Here is an 8,648-nt window from a genome sequence, read left to right as displayed (position 1 = left end):
TAGACTGGACAATGCTGTACATGTTAGAACACCAATGGCCACCAATGCCAAATTAACAAATGATCCGTCAGGTGAGTCTGTTGATGTTACATTATACAGAAGTATGATTAGATGCCTTTTATATTTAACTGCTAGTTGGCCTAATATTGCCTTTAGTGTTGGTGTTTGTTCTAGATTTCAATCTAATCATAAAGTTTCACACTTAAATGCTGTCAAAAGAATCATTAAATATGTTGGTGGAACTTATGATTATGGATTATTTTATAGTAAAGAGTCAAATATGTCTCTTGCTGGTTTTTCTAACTCTGATTGGGCTGGTAACGCTAATGATAGAAAAAGCACCACTAGTGGGTGCTTTTATGTTGGAGCCAATCTCGTTGATTGGATGAGTAAAAAGCAAAATTTTGTGTCCTCGTCTACTGCCAAGGTAGAATAAATTACTGTTGGAAGTTGTTGCTCACAACTTCTTTAGATGAAAAAGGTTTTAACTGATTATGGAACATCCCAAGATACCATAGTTGTTTACTGTGATAACTCTAGTTGTCACGCCCCGAACCCAAAAGGATCCAAGGTATGAGAAATACATCCCAAGGGTACCTGTAGATTTTTCCTTTTTGACAATCCAATCCATATAAATCATATCAAGTACCAATATCAAGAATTATCATAATAATTTCATTGAATATACTCTTAAAGTAATTTAGAGCTCTATAACACATTTACAAACAATAACTAAAAATTATATGCCTCCACATAATACATGAATATATTACAAAACTTTGATGATTTAAATAGAAAGTCCCAAAGCTCTCTAAAATATGCAATCCCAACAAAACTCTTGGGCTAACAAGCCTTAAGAGCCTAACTTCTAATAAAACTAACTACTACAAGCACCCTTAAAAACAACTAGATCGAATCACCAACCATTAGTAATGTAAGTCTCTCAATTCAGCATAAAACTCCAATCTCTACTGATAAGGCAAGCTCCATTCCCATGATATAGCTAATTAATCTGTAAGACTGTGAAAGATTAGGATGAGCTAAAACCCAGTAAGTAGCACAATTAATGGGGGTGAGGGAAATGCAAGTTCATCTTCAATAATAATAATATAAAATGACAAGAATGATTGAATAATGATACACAAAATTTCTAAAAATAATACCATGAAACTATATATCATAATCTGTGAGCACTAACAATATAATTTCCAAAACCATAAAATCTAACATACGGTAATTTCATCACAAATCTACCATACTCCCACATAGACCGGTCAGGGGATCCACCCATTCACAACTGGCATGATATTGTCCTCTCTGGTATGCAGACTCTTAACCCCATGGACAGCAACCTCACCCATACCCTCAAGGTTTTTCTCTCCCCCCCATGGGCAGTAAAGAGAGCGCATCAAATAGGACCTCTCTTGCATGTGGTCTCTTGGCCCTATGGGTAGCAGCCTCACCCACACACAATCAAGGAACCTCTTCCCCCCATGGACAGCAGGGAAGAACGCGTCATCCAAAGTGAAAGAGCACTGACCTGGATTTGATTCCATTGTCACAAAGACTACGGAAACCAAATCGGGTGATCACTAGGAAATCACACATGTCATGGTGTTAAAACCACATAAAGCTCACAGGTATACATTTCCTTTCAAATACATAGTTTATAATTAGATAGTTTCAGAAAAATCTTAAATAATCTAACTTCCACAAAGTTTGTAAAGTTTTCAACTTCATTCTTGTCAAAATATTTTCTAATAATTTCCCACATAACAAGACAAGATTAGCATCTTTAAATTTTCTAATATACCATAAAATCTAAGATTTTCTTATCAAAGATTAAATAAAAGATGCTTATTTTTCCATATCAACAATTCTTGCATTTCCCCAATTGCAATACCAAATATGATGCATTTTCATATATAATAATATATAATAAAGTCACAACACTACACTTTTGAGAAAACACATATCCATATATAATTTTCCAAAATGTGTTTAACCCAAAAACAATATTTATGAAACATTGTTATTTTTCAAAAATCTCATTAAAAAGCTACTTACCTCGCAAACACAAAAGCCTAATTCTCCAAGCTCCAAAGGAGATTAGCTAGAACCTCAACAACATCAAGCAAACCTAATACAATAAGCATAAAGCTTAAAATTGTATCTAGTTACAATTTAGGAATTGCCAAATAAGCACTTAATTAGGCAAGCCTAATATTTAACCTCATCAATAACACATTCCTCTTCCAAAGTTTCTCAACAAATTAATTCACAAGGCATAGACTCCAATTTATAAATTTAACCTATTCAATATCATTTCCAACATCATGACAAGCTTCCATAAAATTTACACTACATCATTAAGAGACCCATGAAAGCAAAATCAAAATATCCTGAAGACAAGAAATTTAGAACTTCAACTAACTCCAAATAAACCCAATGGCAATGGAAAATTAGATTTACCAATCATCATATGTTATAACTTAAAACCCATAAATTTCCCACAATACGTAAACCTTAAATAGTCATCATTAACACAAATTATATACCCACTCAACAAATAATTCCACCAATACAAAACTCATACATAAAAACACATAAATATCACTTCCAATGCTCATAAATCACATGGATATCATTATTAAAGCTTAGATAAAAATAACCTCAAGCAAAAATGTAAAACCCACTAAAAAAGTTAGAAATTTTTACCTCAAAAAAAAAAAAAAATGTGAAGGTGTTTATGGGTTCACAACAATTTTCCGGTGATCTTGCCGGAGAATGATGGTGGAAAATGGTGGTGGTGGTAGTGTGGAAGTATCGGTGGAGAGAATGAGAGCAGAGAGGAGCATATAAGAGAAAACAAAATATAAAAAAAAAAAAAAAAATGAAAAGAAAGAAGGAAAGAGTGAGCAGGCCAAGGAAGAGATAAGAGGGAGTTAGTTGTGTGGTGGGTAGTGGGGTTAGGTGGGGTAGTTGGGAGGCACGTGGGAACCCAAAAAATCTGATTTTTTTTTTTTTTTGGTCTGACCGATGGGGCATTACACTAGTACTATTGACAATTCTAAAAACCTTGTTCAACATTCTAAGACTAAGCACATAGAGATTAGGTATCACTTCATTAGGGATCTTGTTGAAAGAAAGATTGTGTGTCTTGAGCATATTCCTACTGAACGTCAGAATACCGACATCTTCACCAAACCTCTTGATAGAAGTAAGTTTGAGACACTTTGTCAAGTAATTGGTGTGATTCTGTGTCCCTGATCTATCTTGGCCTTCTTGGTCCTTGTGCTTCATTGCTCTACCCTTTGTGACCATTGTTCCTTTTTTTTTTTTCTTTTTTCTTTTTTTCTAAGATTTGCATTGCATAACATTCATGCATTTCATTCTAGGTGTTTTTTTTTAATTTTTTTTTTTTAAAAAAAAAAAAAAAGAGAAGAAAAAGGAAGCAAATTGTGTTTTGCACTAGTTTCTTGGTTTTTGAGAACAAGGTTGGTCAATTTATTTTCACTTAACATGTCTTTTATACCTTGTTTAGCTTTGATGAGCTTACTTATTGTACTTTACTAGTTGAAGCTTTGTAGTGCATGTTGTGTGGGAAAGATGTTTATGGTTTTGATTACTTTGTCTTGATCTTGAAATCACATGTTTTTGACTGTCAGACTTGAACTTTTAGAGAAAGGCATAAATAACCATCTCACCACTGTTCACTAGTCAATCATGAACACCCTAGTGCATATCGTAAGATTTTGTGCTCAAGAAAGTGTAGCACATGCACAAAAAGAACATAAGGTGTAGTCTCGGTTTAATTGCTTATTACTTAAAATTGGTGTGTACTATTAAGCTTGATGCCAAATCACATAATTGAAATTGATGTGTACATTATCCTGGCTCTTTAATAAGTTTTTGAATAAATTAAAATTGGTATGTATATTATGAGGCAAGCTTATGATCTAGGAGATGTAGGAGTTATATGACGTAACTTTTTAAGTGATAGTCTCTTTTAAATTCTATGTGATGAATTTTATAAACTTTGTGATTGATTACTATTCATATATCACCTCACATGTATCTCAAGTTTTTGCTAGTTGCACACACTACACAAGTTACTCTTTGCTAAACATTGTACATGTTATTATGTGTGTTTATGGTCCAACCAACCAAGTTTTGCAAATACTTTGAATTTTGTGCAAAATTAATTTGATGCTTGAAATTTTATGGAGAATGTAAAAGATTTTAATTTTGGGAAATTTGGGCTTCAATTCTTGTTTTTGAAAATCATATCATCATATACTCATGCATTTTGTTCCTCAATGTCAATGCTTTGAGTTGTTCCTAAATGTTTTTTTTTCAAAAACTGTGTTTTTCCTCAAATTTAGTAAGCCTCTGCCAGTTTCGATTGATCCATTCTATTTTTCGATCAATCGAAATTTAAAAATAAAATTTTAACGAGCCTCTGTCTGTTTCGATCGATTTAAAATGTTTTTCGATCAATCAAAACTTGTAAAGCAGGTTTTTTAAAAACTCAGATTTGACTTGTTCAAATCACTTTTTCAAAATCTTTCAAACTTTTTTCTCTCTCTCCGACTAGGCAAGGCTCCACTAAGATTTTTTGTCATTTTCCTCCATTTTTCTTGCAAGGTTTCTCTCTCCCTAAGCCGATATGTCTGTTTTGCCCTTCCTTTTGCATTTATTTTCATGTTTTTATGCATAAACTCATGCATTTTTGTGGGATTTTCAGAACTTTTCAAAATTGGGATTTTTGTTGAATCAATCCTCTTTTTCTGAAATTGATCATTGGGTTTTATTCCTATATTGTTATATTCATAATATATGTTGGTTAATTTGATCAATTTGGGGCTTTGTGATAAATTGAAAATTCTAGGGTTTGTGTTGAATCCGAATTGGGGCTTTTTATTCAAATTGGTTCAATTGATGAAATTGGCTTGTTGAATTGATGTATTTGGTCATTATTTTCTGAAATCTATCTTGAATGATGATCAATTTGTCAATTTATTAAAAATCGATCAAGTGGTTTTTCTTAGAAACTCTATGCTCATGCCAAATTTGTGAACTTGAACTAATTTTGAACTTAATTGCACTGCATTAGGTCATGCATCACTACATTTAATTTGTTCATGCATCATATAGATTTTTGCTCTATTTTTTTTTTGTGTTAACTTATAGTTTGCCCTTGGTTTTTTTTTTTTTTTTTTTTTTTTTTTTTTTTTTGCTTTGTGTCTTGGTCCTTATCCTAGCACTATGCCTAGGAAAACTAAAGCCTATAGGACCCCCTCTACTTCCTCTAAGTCTCCCTCTAGGAGTGAGGTGTTTAGGAATGATAATAGCAGAAAGGCCTTTGAGAAACTGAACATTAAGCGTAAGATTTGGGCTGAGCATACTGTGATTTTAGATGAGATTGATCCGGCCATTAGGGCTAACTTTGAGTCTAGATGTTGGTTGTCCCTCTTAGAGATAGATCATCCACCCTCGACCGCCCTGATTAGAGAGTTCTTCTCAAATCTCTCTTGCCACGTCTATGATTCCAACACTCTTGTCAAGAGTTGGATACGAGGTGTTGAGTTCACTATTACTCATTGGGTATTGGGTAGTGGCTGAAGCTCTTGGGGTTCCGATTGTTCGGGAGCCTGAATATCCCTATGATGAGTCTCCACCCTTAGATGTTATCATGTCATACATCACTGGATCTTCTATCCAATGGGGTTCTGATCCTCGGATCACGTCCGCTGAGCTTACCGAAACTACCTATCTTTTCTTTAGGATAGCGTGTCATTCTTTATGACCTATTTCTCATCTCCACATCATCCCTCTAGAGCGATGTGTGTTTTTGTATGCGTTTGTTTCTAGTGCGTCTATCAGTTTTCCTCATCTGTTCCTTCGTTCTTTGAATGAGGTTCATAGGAGTTCTGTTGTAGGACATGCGCTTATTCATCTTATTTTCATTCATAGGATTTTGCTGTTTCTAGGTCTAGATGGTTTTCCTTCCGTTGGGCATGTTCATGTTGTTACTCCTATAGGTGCCACCTTTCTTAGGCAGAGGGCTACTCACTTTGAGAGTTGCTCCTTCGCGTCCTAGAGGTGCGTCATCTAGTACTGTTCCCCCTCCTTCCTCTTCTACAGATGCTAATGCTGCTGAGACATCTGTTGCTGCTGCTGCTAATACTGATGTTCCTCCACCAACTACTTTGGATGATTCAGACATTTGACGTACGTTGGATCATGTCTTGATCGTTCAGGCGGCTCATGGACAGATTTTGGTGGCCGTGCTTGATGAAATCCATGCTTTGGGCGCAGAGTTGGCATAGTTTAGACGATCTTCACCGCCACCTCCCTTTTGATGATGGATTTTGATTACCCTTTGGCATTCCGTCACAAAAAGGGGGAGTACATATTTGACCTTGTAAAGTTTTCTTGTCAGGGAGAGAGTATTTTTGTCGGTTGGAGCTTGTGAAGTTTAGATTGTATCTAGGTGCTTCACATTGTATTTTATCTTTTTAGCTCTTGCCATATTTTTGTTGGGATATTCATGTTAGGGGAAGTTACTTTTATTGCTTTATATGTTTGTTGTTTTCAATTGTTTATTGATTTATATTAATGAGTTTTTCATTGATATATGTCTTTATTGTGTGTTGTTTGAAATCAAGAATTTATTTTATTTACTTGTATTTTTCCACACATGCGGTTATGTATTTTGTTTAGTGTTTCAGGAAATATACAGGTTGATTCAATTGAGCTGTTGTCTACACTTGCAACTGATGGATAGTAGTTAGGGTTGAGTTTGTTTTATAAGCATTTGTTTTGTAAAGGGCTTTTCTTTGTAAACTTTGAACTTCTAGTTGTGTTTTGTTACGGATTGCCAAAGGGGGAGTTTGTTAGGTTCTAAAGACTTAAGTTTTTGTGTATTTAGAATTCTAATGTTTATTGTTGGCAAACCACGGTCAAAACAATATGTTTAGAAGTGTTTAGTTTTGCTCAAAGTTGTATCTTTTTATATAAAGTTGGAATCGAGTTAATGCAGAAGTTACTATGCATTTCAGCCTAGCTTAATGAATCGAAGCTTAGGCTCGATCGATCGAATCTTGGGCAGAATGCGTTTTTCTGCAGATTTCCAACTCAACCCTAGTTTGTTTAAAACGTTTAGGGTTTTCTAATTTGTCCTAAGTATAAAAGGTAAACCCTAGCCATGTTTTAGTGTTGCTCATATTGCTGTTTGTGTAAATCTCTTGTGAGATCTAAAGGAGTTTTCCTTTACACAAACTTAGGGTTTTCAAGGAGGAGATTTTATCTACACCTTGATGATCAACTCAGTTGCTGCCATTGAAGTTTAAAGAAAAACAAGTGGGTGTACTTGTATCTGGTGGTGAATCCAAGAAAAAATGAGTCCGTGGATTTGGAGTTTGCACGTGATCGTGTCAGTAAGTTCTATTGGTGGGTAGTAATAAGAAGTCAAGCGTGGGGGCTTGTAAGTCTTATTGTATGAACTTTGATTCTTTCAAGATAGTGAATTCAAGTTTACCTTGAGAATAGCTAAGTCAAATCCACCCTAAGTTTTTACTGGTTTGATTTCCTGGATGATCATATCTTTGTGTTATTTATCTTTTCACTGCTTTGCATGATATGATTGTTTTTTGATTGTGATAACCTAGTTTTGTTAAATTGAACTAAGTAACAACTTGGCTAATTACCTAGGTTAATCCAATTGTGTTTTTAAGGGGTCTAAAAACTATCAAATACAATTACCAAAAAAAAAAAAAAAGCAAAAAATGTTTTCATTTCCACTGTTCACTCTTGGATGAATATGTTTACTCCTGTCAGTGGTTGACAGATGTTTTTTGTTTAAATTCTCACCACTCAATGGCATGCTTTCAGGAACTCCAATCGATGAATATTGTTCCCCGCTTAAAGCTAGCCGAGGCATGAATTGAAAGAGAATCTCTTTAGTTCCTAAAGATCATAAAAGGAGGGAAGGATTTGTCAATGGGTTTTGTATGCTGCACGTATCCTTCTGGAGGCTACTGCTATCCAGCTAAGTTTTCATTGCAAAGTTCGATCTGGAACGTAAATACGAGCTACATGGAAGTCTTGTTAGAGGGATGCACAGCTGTTGAGCACACTTTTCACTCATCTAAGCCAACCATCATGTCATCTATCTATGACATATAGAATTTTATAATGTAGAATGGGTTCTCTCTTAGCACATGTAATATATATTTTTTCCATTACCATTTTTAGCTTTTTTTCTTTCTGTGGGGAAATTATAGGAATGGATGGAATTTTTCATGGATGAGACTACAACCTTTGATTTGTTTCTATTGATCCATCTTTTGTGTGTTTTTTTTAATTATATATATTTTTTATTTACTTTATTGAAAAAATCAACAAAAGAAAGGTAAATTGAGGCAAAGGTGCATACATTATTTGTTTTGTAGGTATTTATTTACCAGTTATGTCTTTGTATCTACCTAAATGTTTTGTAGGTATATATTTACCATTTATGTCTTTGTATCGACCTAATTTGTTTTATAGATATTTATTTACCAGTTAAATCAATGCAAAAGAACGTTTTCCACTCTCTATTTTCACAACTTTTCGTAAAGTAAAAATAGCATTAGAAGTCCCCC

The sequence above is a fragment of the Quercus lobata genome, chromosome 5, assembly GCF_001633185.2.
Source record: "Quercus lobata isolate SW786 chromosome 5, ValleyOak3.0 Primary Assembly, whole genome shotgun sequence".
NCBI lineage: Eukaryota > Viridiplantae > Streptophyta > Magnoliopsida > Fagales > Fagaceae > Quercus > Quercus lobata.
The sequence above is the reverse complement of the archived record's forward strand: the minus strand, read 5'-3'. Positions refer to the sequence as shown.